Source organism: Condylura cristata, unplaced genomic scaffold (assembly GCF_000260355.1).
Source record: "Condylura cristata isolate star-nosed mole 26May11 unplaced genomic scaffold, ConCri1.0 scaffold00026, whole genome shotgun sequence".
Classification (NCBI taxonomy): Eukaryota; Metazoa; Chordata; class Mammalia; order Eulipotyphla; family Talpidae; genus Condylura; species Condylura cristata.
In genome coordinates this window covers 16,091,268-16,109,142 of record NW_004567127.1, presented here as the reverse complement: position 1 = coordinate 16,109,142, position 17,875 = coordinate 16,091,268, and the positions used below count along the sequence as shown (strand labels likewise).

Sequence of the window (17,875 nt, the reverse complement as noted above, 5' to 3'; positions counted from 1 at the left end):
TTGATACCATATATCCATTTACATGCATAAAGAATACATTCTTTAACAATACAAAGTTTGTATGCCATGTAGATCACAGATACTTTACAAATGCAAAGGCCTGTTTTCTCATATGACCAACTGTAACCTCCACCTCTGCCTTCCACTTCCTTCTACCTTCCTTCTCATCATTACATGTTCCCTGCAAATTTCCAATGGTTTTCAACCTACAAACCATAAACAGGGCAAATGAACCTTGTAGTAGGTTCTTCAATTCAAACCCCAAATCCACACCCATTCAGAACGGAAGCTTTTATTCTTCCAGCTTCAGTGCCCTCAGCTTAAGAAAACAGTTTCTACCAAGGTCTTGCCCCATTCCAGTGGCATCCTACATCTAATTACAGGTCACTGAGGGTGGTTAGAGGTCCAGTCTCCTCCTCTTTTGGAAAACAAGCTTGTAGTAATCTACGGTGGCTTTTACTGTGGCTATATCTGTGCATTTCTGATTCCTTCACTGTTATATAGATGTTAATCTAATAAATTCCCTGCATACTAATCTCTTCCAAGAAACTGCTTCTCTGGGAGCACTAGTCAGACATGTTTAAACTTCAGCATGCTAAAGAATCACCTAGAAGTTTCAGAACTGCCATAGTTTTTATAGAGAAGCCTCTCACGTGTCAGAGTTCAGGCCTGGTAATCTACATTTATGTAAAAAGACTTTGACGTGATTCTGATACACATGATTAGATCCACATAGTGAGACTCTATAATTAATACTTCAGGAATGAGACAACTGGCTGAAATAGTCTTGAATTTTAATATTAGCTTATGCATTTTTGTTCATTTATACCTTCACTTAAATATTAAATGAGCCCCTGTGCCATGGCAGAATTTGGATAATAAGAATATAAAATTAATGAACAAAACTACCTTGGTTCTGTTCTTGTGAACTTAGCAATTTTGAGGAAGTACAGACATATAAAAGAACTGTAGTAGTCACTGTGGTCAGTGTGAACTTGGGTAAAAAGAGTATGCAATGAAACTCAGTAAGAAGAACAATAATCTTGTAGGCAGAAAGTAAGAAGATATCGGGAGGAGGATATCTACAAGAAACCTTGAAAACTGAGTGGGCATAAGGTAAGTAAAGAAGGAATGGATTTGGAGAGGAGGGGGATACTAAAGAAAATGGTCCAATATAAGAAACTGAATGTGACTAGGTCTGGAAAGAAAAGAACATGAGAAGGTAGGTGAGGTAATGGAAACTGGTCTGGCATTAAGTGAAACAGTGAATAGAAAAAAAAAAATGAAGCTAGAAATCTAAAACTTTAAGACACACCACAGTCACATTTGTCAGACCAGAATTCTCTGAGAACCTCACTAAGAATGACCCTGCACTGCTCAGTATCAAAGGTGACTAGCCTGCTCATTTTCTAACCACTTCCATCTTGGTTCATTTCCTTCAAGAAAACAATACCAGTCTCCTTGTCATTCTTATGTGAGCAGGACAGTTCTCTTCATTGTCTGAACCAATTTCTCAGTACCTAATTAATATCTTGTTTTTAAATCTGATCTCTTTTCTCTGGTTTGTGCCCTTAGCCTTCTCTCTAAATTAAATTTTACACAATGAGTACCGAAGGCTTTTCATAATCAATTGTCCTCTCTGAAATGTAGTCATTAAACCTCTCCCCTATCATTTCTCTAAATGCCATTGTTAGATTCACATCTATCATTTAGTTGAATTCCTATCTTCTCATACAGATGATTTTTTTATCACTAAAACACTGTCACTGAGTTCAAAAAGAATTTCTTGAAAGTATGATCAGTAGCATACATTGCACAACAATGAAAAAAGAGCATAATGAGTAGTCTATTTTGTCATTCATGTTGAAATGAAGTGATACTTGTATGTGGTACCTTCATGTGGGTAAATATATTAATCAGTAACTGATTACAAATGATTTTCTAGTGTGTGTTGAAAAAAAAGCTACAAATTTAGCAAATAACATGCCATCTTAAATATCTTCTATTTATTTAAAAAAATCAACAGTTTTTAAATATCTGCCATTCCACACAAGTAAAGGAATATACTGGATAGATAGATGATAGATAGATAGATAGATAGATAGATAGATAGATAGATAGATAGATAGATAGATAGATAGATAGATAGATAGATAGATAGATAGATAGATAGATAGATAGATATAGATAGATAAACATATACATGTATTTATTTGTATGTATATTTATGTATATTATATAGAATCTGTTTATTCCTAGTGAAGACATAGTTTTGTTTTTCTTTATCCTTTATACCCAACTTGAATAATAAGGCAATTAAAATATAGTTATAATGTCAGCAGGTATGAATGAACAAAAGTAATGCACAGTGTCTGTTCCTAATTTTCCAGAGAAATCTTAAATTCAACATAAACATATTCAGTTAACAGCCTTGACAATGTAAGGATTTTTAGTTGTGGTTATTAAGCCTCTTTACCAAATAATTCTCCTTTTATTATTGAGCTAGTTCACAAATAACAGCTGTTGGAAATGTCAGATGTTAATGAGGCAGGGCAATGCAAACCTGAATTGTAGCATTTTTTTTTTCTTTGGTGCCATGAATATGCCAGAATGGGCAGACTCTGATAATAATACCATCTTGCAATTCTCTAAGCGCTCTGCAGACTAAAGTGCATCAGGCTGCCATTAATCCCACTTATCACTCTGACAGCTCAGTAATTACACTACTGCTATAGCCAGGTAGTCCTAATAAAATATCAACCACTGCACTGGAATGCATACTGGTGAGATGTTTTATTAAACTTGGGGGGGGTTGATCATCAAGTGACATTAGTGTTGACCTATTTTTCTATTTGACAATAAATTATCCTTTGACCATGCCATAATAGATATTACAGAGTACATTTACTGTACCAAATCAGAAAGGTACTGCATTACAATGATGTAGGCAAATGGTGTAAATAAAATAGAAGAAATGCATGTCAGAATGTTATTACCTAAATTGCTTTAAATGATTGATACCATGAAAAAATCACAGACACAGTACTTAGGGGAATATGTCAACAATTATTGTAAACAACAGTTCTACATAAATTTTTCCTTGGAAGTAACACTAAATTACATTTGTTTTTATCTTCAGTCATTTAATTCCCTTTTATGTTTCAAAGTTACTCTGTTATAATGCAGTTTTATTTTTTAATGCATTGTAAGAGGCAAAAGTTAATTCAGATAAACAGTTATGTAATACTTTTAATCCCCGAATAATTACATTTATATTAAGAGAAATATATTAGATCATTTTAAAGCAATGAACCATCTTAGATTTTTTCACTAGTGATAAACTCTTTATTTCCATATTTAATAGGGAACATAACAATACATTTCATTAAAAGCAAAATATAGAATCCTTCATAATGTTAATCCTGTGTGATTCAACATGACCATAAAAAGTATAAAAACTTTATTACCACTGCTTAAAAGACAAAAATGAATAAAGACATTTTCCAAGGTCTTTCTCTATGGAAAGAGTGCTATGATTCCCCTCTCCCCAAATATCAGTGAAGACCTTTTACTCCATTATATGACACCAAATATTGATATCTGTATATATTACAGTGAGCATATAAATAAGCAACATTTCATTCCTCACACAAGTGAGAACAGATATCTACTTTTTTTATATGTTAAGCATCCAAATGGTTAGAATTTCAACCTATGTTTATTAAAGAACTTTATAAAACATGAGGTTTATGAAACCTTTTTCCTCTACTTTTCTTAGAAGCCAGCAAGATCAACAGTGATTTTTCTAATTCCTAATTTGTTTACTTACAAATAAATCTCAAATAAATCTCACAAGTCTATTTGAAATACTTAAAAGCTCATGTTGTGGCCCCTCTCTGGTAGCTCATGGGTTAGGATGCCCCACTGCAAGCTAGCAGCAGCCCCAAGTGAGACTTGGACCTCCAGCTCCAGAGGTGACCACATGGCACTGCAGACCCTCTCCTGACCCGCCTGCTGCTCCCCTCAGCAGTGTACTTCGTCGATCTGCCTGTTCTGTTCCCCACTTTGTCTCTGGTGGAGCCTCTCACCAACCCCACACCTGACTTGTACCCTAGTTCTGTATGTATAATTTTTTTAAAAACGTTAAAAAAAAAAACTCATGTTGTATAGTCATTTTTTGGAGTTTTTTTTGTGTTTTTTTTTTTTTTTGCTAGACTTTAATTCAATCAAGTCAGCCCTTTCCATTAAGCTATATATCTTATGTATTATATTTGTCTCTCTATATAATCAAATTGGGCACGTAAACATTTATATTAAGGAATTCAAATATTTTCTTTTTTTTATAATTTTTTTTAAAAGATTTATTTATTTGTTCATACAGAACTGGGGTACAGGCCAGAAGCTCAGGGGCGGTGAGAGGCTTCACCAGAGACAGAGTGGGGAACAGAACAGGCAGATCGACAAAGTACACTGCTGAGGGGAGCAGCGGGTGGGTCAGGAGAGGTCTGCCACACCATGTGGTCAGCTCCGGAGCAGGCGGGGATCGAACTCATGCGGAAGTGGCTTTAGCTTCTCAGTGCTGTGCTTTAACCCGCTGCGCCACAGGGAGGGCCTCAAATATTTTCTTAATGTAGATGCTGCATTTCATTAGAAAACTGACGTTCAGTAACTTTTTCAAAGGTGTAACTGAAGGTAGCAGGTGGGTATAAGATCCAACTCTACAACCCTATAATTACAAGTGTAGACAAACAGATAGTCTAAAATCCTTCCCCAAGGAAGCATTATATCCATAAAAACTGAGCAGAAATAAGTATAAGGCTGAATGAAAGTGTGAATCAAGAAATGGAGGTCACAAATCAAGCATGTATCTGATTCCCAAAGCTCATATCCCCTGTACCCAGCCTTTGTCATGAGGACCCATGAAAGATGACTGCTTTTCTGGAAACATGACAGGACTAATATGATGTTCTGATACATTACGCAGTCAAGAGCCATCCTAAGCTTCCAATAATTATCTTTCCTTATCTCAATATTCCATTAATGGCCTTTCCCATATACGTTCTAAATGTTTCTCTGAGTTCAACACAGGTTCTCAGGGGTTTTTGCAACTAACTTTGAGTATCCCTGATACGCATCTAGACCCAGCTTCTATATTCTTCTGGGCTGGAAAGCTATAGGAACACTGCTGAAAGTAACTCAGTTTGTTCAGCTAGATATTATTCTTCTTTTTAACCACATAATGATGTTCAGGATTCAATGTTTTTAATATGTACCTGAATTTAGAGGCTAATATCAAAATAAATTTACAAGTTAATATCAATATATATATATATATATATATATATATATATATTTACAAGATTTATTTATTTGTGCATACAGAACGGGGGTACAGGCCAGAAGCTCAGGGGCGGTGAGAGGCTTCACCAGAGACAGAGTGGGGAACAGAACAGGCAGATCGACAAAGTACACTGCTGAGGGGAGCAGCGGGTGGGTCAGGAGAGGTCTGCCACACCATGTGGTCAGCTCCGGGGCAGGCGGGAATCGAACTCATACGGAAGCAATTTTAGATTCTCAGTGCTGTGCTTTAACCAGCTGTGCCACCAGGGAGGGCCCAAAATATAATTTTATCTACTAGAGTTTTTCTATTCCTGTGCTGATGCTTCCAAATAATACAAAGTAGCAAAATTTAGAACAGTATATAATCCACACACTGATACTCAAAATATTTTGTTGGATGATACTAGTATAAAATAGTATAAATAGTATATTTATTCTAAGAATAAAATATACCTAAAAACTTTTCTAAAACTTTATCATGTCTATGTCAAAGACTAACTGGTTTTCCCAGATACTAATGACTAACAATGCACATTTTATACATTTTTCATATTTTAAAATAATTGAAAAGCCTTAAATTAAATTTAGTAATCATTTTGATCATCACATATAATGCATTCTGAAAAATTAACAAAGCTAATTTTTGCTTGTTTAATTGAGGCAATATTAGTTTAATTTTATCTCTGCTGCACAGATGAATATATTCTAAAAGGAAAATGAACCAGTGGCCCAAGCAGCTGAAGAAAATGCTAGGACACATTTACCACCTTACACCCAGGACTATCCCATCCTTGAATGAAGACAGGTTAGAATTTTAAAATGTCATGTTCTACTGACCTCATCTCTTGACAATATCAGTGCCTCCTTGCCACGGTAATTTAGAGCCTGAGATAAAAGCAGCAAAGAAGTCACAGCTAGAAAAACCTACCTTGCCCTCTCTACTGGAGACCAATTTTAGTTTAAGGTAAAAAGTAGTTTAGTATAAGGTAGTCTTGATTGTCTTAAGAGGCTTCTCAAGTCAAGATGAAAACACTAGGGTTTGACAGCATCAGAAAATTTCAAAGGCATATACAATCTTAGTAATCGTTAAGACACTAATTCTTGCAATAAGGAAATAAATTTTAAACTGTTTTTTGTTGTATCCACTTCCATGGGAAAGCTACATCGTTTAAAAAATTTTATTTATTTATGTGTACAGAATTGGGGTACAGGCCAGAGGTGCAGGAGTGGTGAGAGGACTCACCAGAGACAGAGTGGGGCTCAGGACAAGCAGTTCAACAAAGTTCACTCCTGAGGGGAGCAGCAGGCAAGGCAGGAGAGGTCTACTGAGCCATGTGGGTCACCTCAGGGTCTGGGGATCAAACTTGCACTAAAGCCGCTGCTGCTGGCTTGCTGTGCTGTGTCCAAAGCCGCTGCACCACCAGGAAAGGCCCAGAAAAGCTACATTTAGTAGCATATTCTTTTGAAAAATTAAATTTGCTGCAAAAACCTTAATATCATAATAAACCACAAACTTACATACATCTTGTCCTACAGGTAAATAAGACATTTCTCAAAGTGTTGGCACATGTCACCTATTCAAAAATTTTAAACAAACATGTTCTCCTATTCTAGCACACTGAAGTCATGGCAGCTAAAATTTGTTCCCTGAAACTTAGAAGTTTTCTCATAGAAGAGACTTCAAAAGACATTTTTGTAGTACAGAGGTAGGACGAGAAAGAATCAGTGCACTTTAATTACTGCAGGAAGATTCATTGAGAGAAAATAAACACACATTGCACATATGTAAGCAGGCTTATAAGCTGTGAATGTGTTTATGTGCCAAATAAATGGTCCCAAGAATTATAAGGAGAAAGATTTTAGTGTAGATTACAGCAGAGAAGGTGCAGTTCTCCACTGCCATTTTCTTATTCAAAGTTAAAACATATAATATCATGACTTACAAAGTTAACTGTTAAAATAGAATAAGATCACATTGTACTGCAATTAGGAGTAATTAATTTTCATATATCACTAATGTACAAAATTACTATAACACATGCAGAATAAGTATTTGTGAATGTTCTTTCCGTTATACATCTAAATCTTAAAACCTCTCATTTCATTTGATTCCTGTCATTTGCAGCTATAACAGAGGTAACACTTGAAAACCAGACCATAGATAAAACTGGTTTATATATAGAGGAATGGTCTCGTTGGCTCTACTTCCTTAGGAAGCCATGCTTTATCCATCTTCAAGGCAGTGCAGATTGAGAGTTCTTCCAGGGATTGAGGAAGATGGCTTGATTCAAGAGGAAGATACAGTTTCCAGTCTTAGTGATGAGTCATGTATCTAGGATGGATTCCTTGTAAGATCTGTCTGGACTAAATATAGTCAGCATATACATGGCAGGTCATATGTAGTAATCAATATTAGATGATAGATTCATGGATAGTAGATGGATCAACAGGTATGTAAATGTTTCCAGACAAAAGTGTATGCTGACGATATTAAGTGTTCAAAGATGCTTCCTTGTGCAAAGACTTTAAGTGAATTAACTCAGAAAGCACGTGTAAGAATGAAAAAGATTTGAAGGCTTGACTGCACATATTTATTTAATTCTTGACTTCACTTTACAGGTTTTAGGACTTTATACACATCATTTGACTGCTCTGGGTATCAGTTTTCTCATATGCAAAAGGAAATAATTTGTACTTCAGAGTTTTGCTATTAGAATTTTTAAATATTATATTCTTACACTAAATAATATGTACTTTAGTTACTTAGCAAATCTTTTTTAACATCCTCAAAATGTTCTAAAAGTTTTGCTATTTCTTTAAAGTAGAAGGGATCAGTAAATATTTATGTTTAATGGTTACTTAAGTACATTAAACATAGTGGATGTCTGAAAATATAAATATATACTTTAAGTGATCTTTTTCTTTCTTTATGGAATTTAAAAAGAGGGAAAAAACTATTTCCCTATTAACAAAATTAGACCTACTAATGATGAAGAAAGACAAGTATGATCTGACAATGTACACTGACCACTGAGAATAAATGCAAAAATAGTTCTCTGTAATGTACACAGCAGCTACCACAACATCATGATCCTTTTAGCTGTCCAACAATGTGGAATGAATAAGCTCAACACCCTTATGTATCCACGGGGTGGGGGAGGAGGGGGAGTTAGACTATGGTTCATCCAGGGCAAAGGCTTTAATTCAACTTAGGTTCTCAATATATAAGCTCACAAGTGGTACAACAGATATAATTGCTCACATGTTTATAGAAAATTCTTCAGTTAGTCACTGTATTTCCTCAAGTATCAAATAAGTAAAATAAAATATGTCAATTTCATCAGTAATCAAATATTATTTATACAGAAACCTTTATCCTTGGGGCTTCTGGATGCTAATGGTGGGATGGAAAAATCAGTTACATTCAAGACTAGACAACCTACTATGAAAGTGGTTATCTCCCACTAAAAGTGACCTTTATAATACATATGATGAATATGTGAAGGATGCAATTCATAAGTATGAAAATGAATGTAATAAAAGAGGTGTCCTTCCCGATCCACAAGCTCTTGCCACTTATGTATATTCAATACCCATCTTAGGCATGTTTCTCCCTTTCCATTTTGAATTGAAATGCTTGATGACATGATAACAAAGTATTTCTTACCCTCCAGGGTAGGGTATCGCTTTCCACAGACAAATTATAATAGCTATATACCAATATGGTTCTCTCCTTGGGTAACTGTCTAGAAAAGGAAATACCTATATTTTATCTACCAGTTAAGTATGAATCACACTCACACACATATAGGTATATATCTATGATCAGATGAATTCATAATAATTGCATATTTAGTTAACAAGTGGTCATTTACCAAGGCCCAATTTATACAGCACATTTTATAGTCCAAACATTTTTAATTTAATTACAACAAACCACATATAATATTTTTAGCAGGCCAGAATATTGTTGTTTACCACAATTGTGCCCCACCCCCCCTTACTTTCTAGACAGCTGTTACATGATGCTCAATATACTTTTGATCCTTTACAGACCTTAAGGGGCCAGTGACAGTGCTGACAGTTTATATTACAGCTTTCCTACTACTCGATAATCTTATTTCTCCTGGACTATTTCCCCAGTAGTGTCAAAACTCTGTGATTTATACTGAGAATCTTTCCCGGCTTCTGAGAAAAAAAAAGACAGTACTTTTTGTGTATATTCATAAACTGTGCATATTACTGATTCAAAAATTGGATCACCTGTTTTATGTTTAGTTTAATGTCAATGACATCCCATTAGGAAAAATAACAAAAGTATACATACTAGTCATGAACACTCCAAAAGTAACTTTTCTGCAAATTCAAAAACTTTTAAAAGGCTATGTATTTTATGACATTTGCAGTTAATTTCAGAAGTAATATAATAATAGTAATGATGATAAATAGATTTTTACCTGGTTTCTAATAAAGTAAAGAGAAACAAACTCCAGTATCCCAGTTCAGCCTAAATAAAGCCCAACCTAAATAAATAGATTATTTATTATAATCCCTAGGCTATTTATTATAGATTATTTTATTTTAGGTTACTCATAACCTAAATAAATATATGTATATGAATTCAGATTTACACAGCATACAAAAGTGTTGTATATGATTTACTATATGCAATAAATGGTATATTGTTTGAATTTTTTTTTGCATTAGCCAAGAATAACAGATAATTTCAAAAATAAAGACAGATGTTGACTGACAACTAAAATCATTATGTCCTGTGCAAATTTTGTTTTTTTACATTGGCCCTATGATTTGACAAGGCAAAAGAAAACGCACAGTTTCCAATTCCAATGCTTCCAGAAGTTTAAAAAAGGGTCCAGTTAAGAGTCTTGATAGATGATCACAATGGGATGGCTTTGTGAATTTAGAGATTCACAAAGCTAACATAACAAAGGATTAAGTCTGGCCAAAGAGATAAAAGAATGAGTGACAACACAAGTGACCAAGAGACTCATTAATTAAAGACAACAGTGGGGAAAGCATTTGGCCTTAAGATTAAAAGATCACATTTCCCAATATTAGAACTTAAAAAATATATATATTCAAAGTTTACCATTTAGATATTATTCCACAGTGGAATAATTCAACTTGCAATTATTTACTAAAATGTCACTTTTATGTTTTTGCTGGTAAGGGGAGGAGTTACTGAAAAATTACTTGGAAGACAGTGAGTTAAAATACACTGTGCTTATTTCAGGTAAAAATGATTTTTATCTCACTTGCATCTTCTATGCAGTGATTACTTTAGGTGCTATAAGTGTATTTTTAAATATGTATACATAAATGTATATTTTCATGTACACACATACACATAACTCTCTCTCTCTATATATGTATGTATATATACACATATATATATGTATATCAGTTTTCAAATGTTATAGGCCATCATGATTTAATTGAGAGGAAAAACTGAGATAAAGGAAAAAATTTTGTTCAGAGAATCACATACAAGTTATTGATTCAATTTTAAAAAAGTACATATTACATCTTAATTTAAAAAAAAAAACTATAATTACCCTTCTAATAACAGGCAGGAAAATCACTTTTCCCGCAAGTTACTGAGATAGAAAGCTGCGGGAAACCAACTTTTGAGTATTGCAAAAAAGAAATAATTTTTACCTAAAGGACATGCATGGAAAGCAGTAGACAGTTGTGGGTTTTCCTCCTGCTGCAACTATTGAGTTTCATGTGTAGACTTCACACAAATAAAAGTTATAATCCATAAAAATGATGTACTCGGGCCCTCCCTGGTGGTGCAGCAGGCTAAAGCACAGCACTAAGAAGCTAAAGCCACTTCAGCATGAGTTCGATCCCTGCCTGCCCCGGAGGTGACCCACATGGCACGGCAGACCTCTCCTGACCCGCCCGCTGCTCCCCTCTGCAGTGTACTTCATAAGTTGGCCTGCTCTTCTCCCCAATCTGTCTCTGGTGAATACCCTCACCGCCCCTGCACCTCTGGCCTGTGTCCCAGCTCTGTAGGCATAAATAAATATTTTTTTTAATTATGCACTCCCCTTCTTTAAAGCAAACATTAAACCCTCCCCACTCATTTATATTAAATTTAACAACTCCTGTCTTAGATTTGACTAAATCTCTATTGATACTCCAATGAAAGAAAAATGGATTCAGCACATTTTTTGTAACAAACAGTTACAAAACACACAATCCTGGTCATATTTTTTTTTTAAGATTTATTTTATTTATGCATTCAGAACTGGGACACAGGCCAGAAAGAAAGGGCAAGGAGAGGATTTACCAGAGACAGAGGAGGGAGCTCTTTTGAACTTATTTCACTTAGCATAATCCCATCCTCCTCTACCCATGCCCTAAGTAGCAAGAATTCATTTTTACTATTGTTATTATAGGGAGCAGAACAGGCAGATCAACGAAGTACACTGCTGAGGGGAGCAGCTGGCTAGAGAGGAGAGGTTCTGCTATGCCATGTGATCCACCTCCCTGGCTAGGGATCGAACTCACACTGAAGTGGCTGAGGTCAGCTTGCAGTGCTGCGCTTTAACCTGTTGCAAAACCACGGAGGGCCACTGGTCACATTTTTAAAAATATATCTGGTCATCACATTCTCCTGCATAAGGGAAGCCTGCTGGCACAAGATGCTTTTTAAGCTTCGGCTCCTGCATTCTCCATTGCTTTTCCTTTAGCTGTGACATCTGCCCTAGAGCTAGAAATCTGCTTGGATTTCCAAGAACAGCACAGGTCATCTTCAACCTCTGTCCCCTCTAACATGCTCTCTCCTCTATTAAAAGCCACTTTTAACTCTGGAGCTCCTTGGTTCTTCCCACTCGCTTTACCCAGAATGCCCTATGCTTTTCCATGACCAAGCATCTATACCATTGGAGTGCAATAGTTGATTTATAGTTCTAGCCTCACTTCTACTTGCTGTGAGAAAACGGTTGGCTTCCTTTGTCTTTGATGGAGACTTTAGAAATAGATTAACTTCAAATTGGAAGAAAATGTCAGTCAGAATTTTGAGACTATTCCAGGGACTGCTTTTAATATTTTTGAAATTATTTTTAAATAATTGCTCTTTAAATTTATGTAAATAAGATGCAGATACCTGTAATGAAAAATATTTGTATATTTTGAGATACCACCTTATTCCCTTGAGGACAGAAGCAAAAAGTGCTGGGAACAGTGTGAATAAAAAGGAATGCTCAGGGGCCTTCTCCTCTCTGATGACTCAAGGGGTTAAAGCACAGAGCTATGAAGCGCTCTGCAGCACAAGTTTGACCCTCCCAGCCAAGGAGCAGACCCACGTGGTGCACCAGACCTCTCCTGTCTCCCTGCTGTTCCCCTGACAGTGTATTTCAGTTCATCTGCCTGTTCTGCTCCCCACTCTGTCTCTGGTGAATCCTCTCACCTCCCCGCACATCTGGCCTGTACATCAGTTCTTGTATATATAAAATAAGTAAATCTTCATAAAAGGAATGCTTGTGCCCTGCTGGTGGGAATGTAGACTGGCCCAGCCCTTATGGAAAAGAATGGTGGCTCCTAAAAATATTAAAATAGATCTATTATAGGAAACTCCACTCCTAGGTATCTATCCTAAGAATGCAAACACACTAAACTAAAGGCAGATATGGACTCCTGTTTTCATTGCAGCTCTATTTATAAAAGATAAGTTATGGAAAAAACTTAAGCACTCAAAGACAGATGAGAAAAATGTGGTATATATTCACTTAATAGGATATTACTCAGCTGTAATAACAATAATAAAAATGAATTCTTGCTAGTTAGGACATGGGTGGAGGTGGATGGGATTATGCTAAGTGAAATAAGCTCAAAAAAGCAAAGACAAATACCATCTAATGAGATTAAAGTATAGAATATGAATGAACAAAACAATAAAAAAAAAGCTAAACCATCTTAAAAACAAGATGCCAAAAATTAAGGCAAGAGGTTGGGAGTGGCATCATAGAGCAGAGGAGGCTCATGGGCAAAGGTAAAGGGCTACAGATGCTTTGGTAACTGGTATGTTGTTGTGACCTGGTGGGTACCTACATCGTGCAGTACCGGAAACCAATGATGCCTCAACAAATAAAATATAATGGTAGGTGTGAGATCAGGGCTTGTCACAGTTAGTAAAAGCCAGATTCAGGAAATGTGCCCAGGTCTAACTTGTTCCAAAGCCTGATCTGTGGTAGCATCATATTATATTTGCAGTAATTTTCATGATAACTTGTAGCCCCTGACAACTTGAGAATGTTATTTTGATGTCCTATATTAAAACTGTTCATGTTCTAGTCATTTTTATAGATTGCTGGTTTAAAAAACAATCTAACAAAACTTCTCATTTATTTTACAAGATGCCCAACAATATAATAATTGTATGCCATGCTGTTCTTTACAAAGCATATTCTTGTATGTAAATTACCTATAAGATCAATCTTTCCTGTGTAAACAGCAGACAAATAAAATCACAGCAATTAGAAACAATCTGCAGAGCTATCACAAATGTGACATAATAGATTAAAAATGGTTATTCAACATTTATAATCACAATCCAGTCTGAAACAATAGTCACTATACAAATCTCGACCATTATATATTATGACAAGAGTAAAGAGCTGAATTGCCACCATTAAAATTGTGCAGGCCACTACTCAGTCCTGAGGAGTCAGTGCTGATATTGCATTTAAGAATATGTAGAAATTTCAGGAAATTAATGAATACTGGAGAAAAAGATAAGAATTTAAATCTTTAATCTTCTCAATTTAATCCATCTCTTAAGGTGGACCAAGGTTTCAGGCAATGGTATTGCTTAGAAAATGAACTACTGTGATGATATCCTGATTATGATCAGATTTTTTAAAAAGCAGACTAAAAGCCAAAGGACACAATGTTCAGAAATATCTTAAACATAGTCATCAAAATTAAACTTGTGTGAAATTACAGTTTAATATGATTTAAATTCTAAATACAGGAAAATTGTAAAAATCTAAGGGTAAATTAGATGTATTTTTTGTGAAAATGGAAAATTCTACCAACCTTGCTCTTAATGAAATATATTAAACACTGACAATGCTGTCACAGTATATCACATGCACCATTAATTTAAAAAAGTTGAAGAATTTGAGTGAAAGTAATAAAACTTAAATGTGTTTGGTCCTATGAAATTTTAACGTATTATCTCTCTTGTTTGTTCCTTCTTTCCTTTCTTTTACTCTGCCTTAGCAGCAAATACTTACAGAGCACCTACTATTTAGTGAGTATTTTACCAAGAGTTAGAGATGAAAAGGTGAGTAATGGGTTCTACATTTAAGAAATTCACAGTGGAAATGTCAGACAAATAAGCATACATGTTACAATGATTTAAGGTGCCATAGTGGCATAATAAGAGATGTAGTGTATATACCAGCCCACAGAGTAGAAGCACCCCCATCTGTGAAACCTGCCATTTTCTATATGAAATTGAGACACATGAGGGGGTCTCTTCCAGGCACAGGTATGTATATATAATGTGTGTACTTGTGTGTTTATATAGGTGTGTTCTATGGAAAGGTGGAGTGATATAAGATTTAAAGTAACAGATGTGATAAACAAATGTCACTATCTCTTAAACGTGGCCTAGATCTATCTGCCCAACTACTTTTAAATTCACTTAGACTATTCACAGATCTTCTCTTCTTTCCATTGATCTCTCACCTTTTGTCTATATTCCAGCCATTATGTATCCATGACAACATGATATTGCCAGACACAATATAGTTTGTTAGCTCCTACATTTAAATCCAGCTCTATCAACTACTACTAACTTTGTGGTATGAGAAAAGCTATTTAAAGTATTTGCACCCCAGTTTCCTTGTCTAAGTTGGTAATTAGAGGCTAAACACCATACCATTAGAGCAAGGATGAAATAAATTAGTACATGTAAAACATTTACAACAATGCCTGCCATACAATACATGCTCAATAATGCAAATAATTGTTGTACATCATTTGTATTGCTATCAAGATCAATGGAGAATATAATAAAGTGAGCATTGTTTTTCAGTATTCACTGGAAGCATGGCATTATGATGGGACTGTAACATATGACTACTGCACAGATTACTCAGAAGAAGAAACAATTACAAGAAGTATCAATAACAATGTCTGCTCATAGTAGCTACTCAATAAATGATAACTAGAAAGTACATTCAAAATATTTTACTTTTCCAAATCAATTGAAGGAGTATGTGTAATATATAAATGAAGTGGTCCATTTTAAATAAAAATAAAATGTGCAACCATGAGCAATCACTCAGTCATAAGGATAAAATATGTAAGACATAAAAGCAATGTGTATCCATGCCACTACAAATGACAAGATTTCATTTTTTCATATTTACACACCATTCCACTGTGTGTGTGTGTGTGTGTGTGTGTGTGTATGTATGTATGCATATATCACATCTCCTTTACCCATTCCTCTATCATTGGGCATGTTGACTGACAATTGTAAATGGTACAGTAATGAGCATAGACCACATATGCCTCTCAATTTAGTGTTTATGCATTTTGGGGTAGATACCTAGGAGTAACATCGATCATGTGATCAATGGATCATGATAGGTCTTTTTTTCTTTTTTTATTTAGAAACTGCCATGCTGTTTTCTGTAAAAACTGGATCAGTCAACATTCTCACCATCAATGTATGAGTGTTCTTTCTGTTCTGTACCCTTGTCAATACTTGTTCCTCTGTTCAATAGTTATCAATAGATTTTAAAAACATTTTTTACAATGCACACTGATTTGTGAGTTATTATTTATTCCCACTTCTCAGGCTCATCGTCAGGTAATCATGACCCCTTACTAAGCTCTCATTTATGTGGTCTTGTCTCCACACCACCTCCCAAGCCTTTCCCAGGTCAATTTTCCTAGGTTCAACCCCACTGCTATTATTTCCCATCACAAGTAGTTTCTTTAAGTCTGACCTATGGGAAATTGGTCAGATAGCTGTTTTGCAAAATAAAGGAATAATAAAAATGATAAAATGATATTCTACAAATAAAAAAAAAGCAATGTGTATTCAAAAGGATTATGATGAGATGAAAGCAGCAACTGCCTCACAAAGACAAACACACCAGACCCCATGGATAGATCACTAGCAAGATGAGTTGCACTAGTTCGGACTCAGCAATGGCTCTTTGGCTTCTTCACTGGGCTTGTTTTATTAGTTCATTATTCATAGTTTTGATGTGACTGCTTCAGTAATCCATGCTGTGTTTAAGCTGGTACTGTAGACAATTTTACCTATCACAAGTGAAAAGAGGTACTGGAGCCTGGGATTATCAGAGCAGGAAGAGAGGCAAACGAATCTTCCCCTTTGCCAAAGGAAACTCTCTGAAAGAGATGTAGGTATCATTATTATTATTATTATTATTTTGGCCTCTTCTAGCCCTCACATCTAAAATGGATATATTTCAAGTCTATAGATCCACTGCATAGGACCCCTCATTTTTCTACTTTAATTAGAGCAGAATGAGGAACTTAACTTCAAAAAATAATTTCGAAGAATAAACTTTTATATGTACTACCTTTTCATTCAAGCTGTGAAATGTTCCACCTGCTCCCTTCTTGATATTTTTTTAAGATGAACTTTTCAGAACAATCCCACTGAGAGGAAATTGCTTTACAAACTAGGAAGATATTAGTCTGTTCTTCCGGCATAGTGATGCATAAATCCTTTTTTATTAAAGAGGTACTGTTAACAGTTCTCTATATAAGACGACAGTACAGTATTTGATTTTGGTAATGCTAATACAAAAGCAGTATTTTTAGTTAAACATGCCATATTATTGCCACCTTCCTGACTTTGTTCTTGCTTTCACCCCAATATAAAATGTACGCCTTCACAATCATATTGCTCATCTGATAAATACCTAGGTATCCTTCATTCTACATTGTAGGTATCATCTTCTTCTGAGAAGTTCACCTCAAACTCCTCTTCTACCTAAAGGTTATTCATTTACTTCTTTGTATCACCACATTTTCCACAGAATCCTCTAATTATTTTTTATAGGATACTAGTTTGAAGAAACTAACTCTATCTCCCAGTAACTGGTAAACCCCAGGAGGGCATTCATTCATTCAATAAATACTAGTTGGAGACTGGATAAACTATCATTTGTAAAACAGACAGATTAATTCCTTTCTGTTGCGTAAGGTTAAACAAACACTGCACTGAAGGCTGAGATAAATTATGATAGTATAGAGCAGTTGAATCAGAGGGTGAGGAATATCCTCATGTCTCAAGAATGAGCAGGAGTTACCTAAAAACAGACAGGAAAAGTGGAAACAAAAGAAACAGATGAACAAATGCAGGTGTGAGCAGGGAAAGGCTGTCACTGGAGACCCTCACTGGAAACAGTGTGTGAGGGGAGCACAGCTGATGAGAGTGGGAGACTATTGATTTAGTCCAATACTTCCAACAGCCAGCTATACCAGGTGTTCTACAAATGTTTCTGGATAAATA

The 17,875-nt window shown here is 35.3% G+C and overlaps 1 protein-coding gene across 3 annotated transcripts in view; it reads right to left on the bottom strand.

The window, feature by feature from the left end:
- Positions 1-17,875, bottom strand: part of DPYD (dihydropyrimidine dehydrogenase) — a 728,688-nt gene that overhangs the window by 562,785 nt on the left and 148,028 nt on the right. The window lies entirely within an intron of this gene.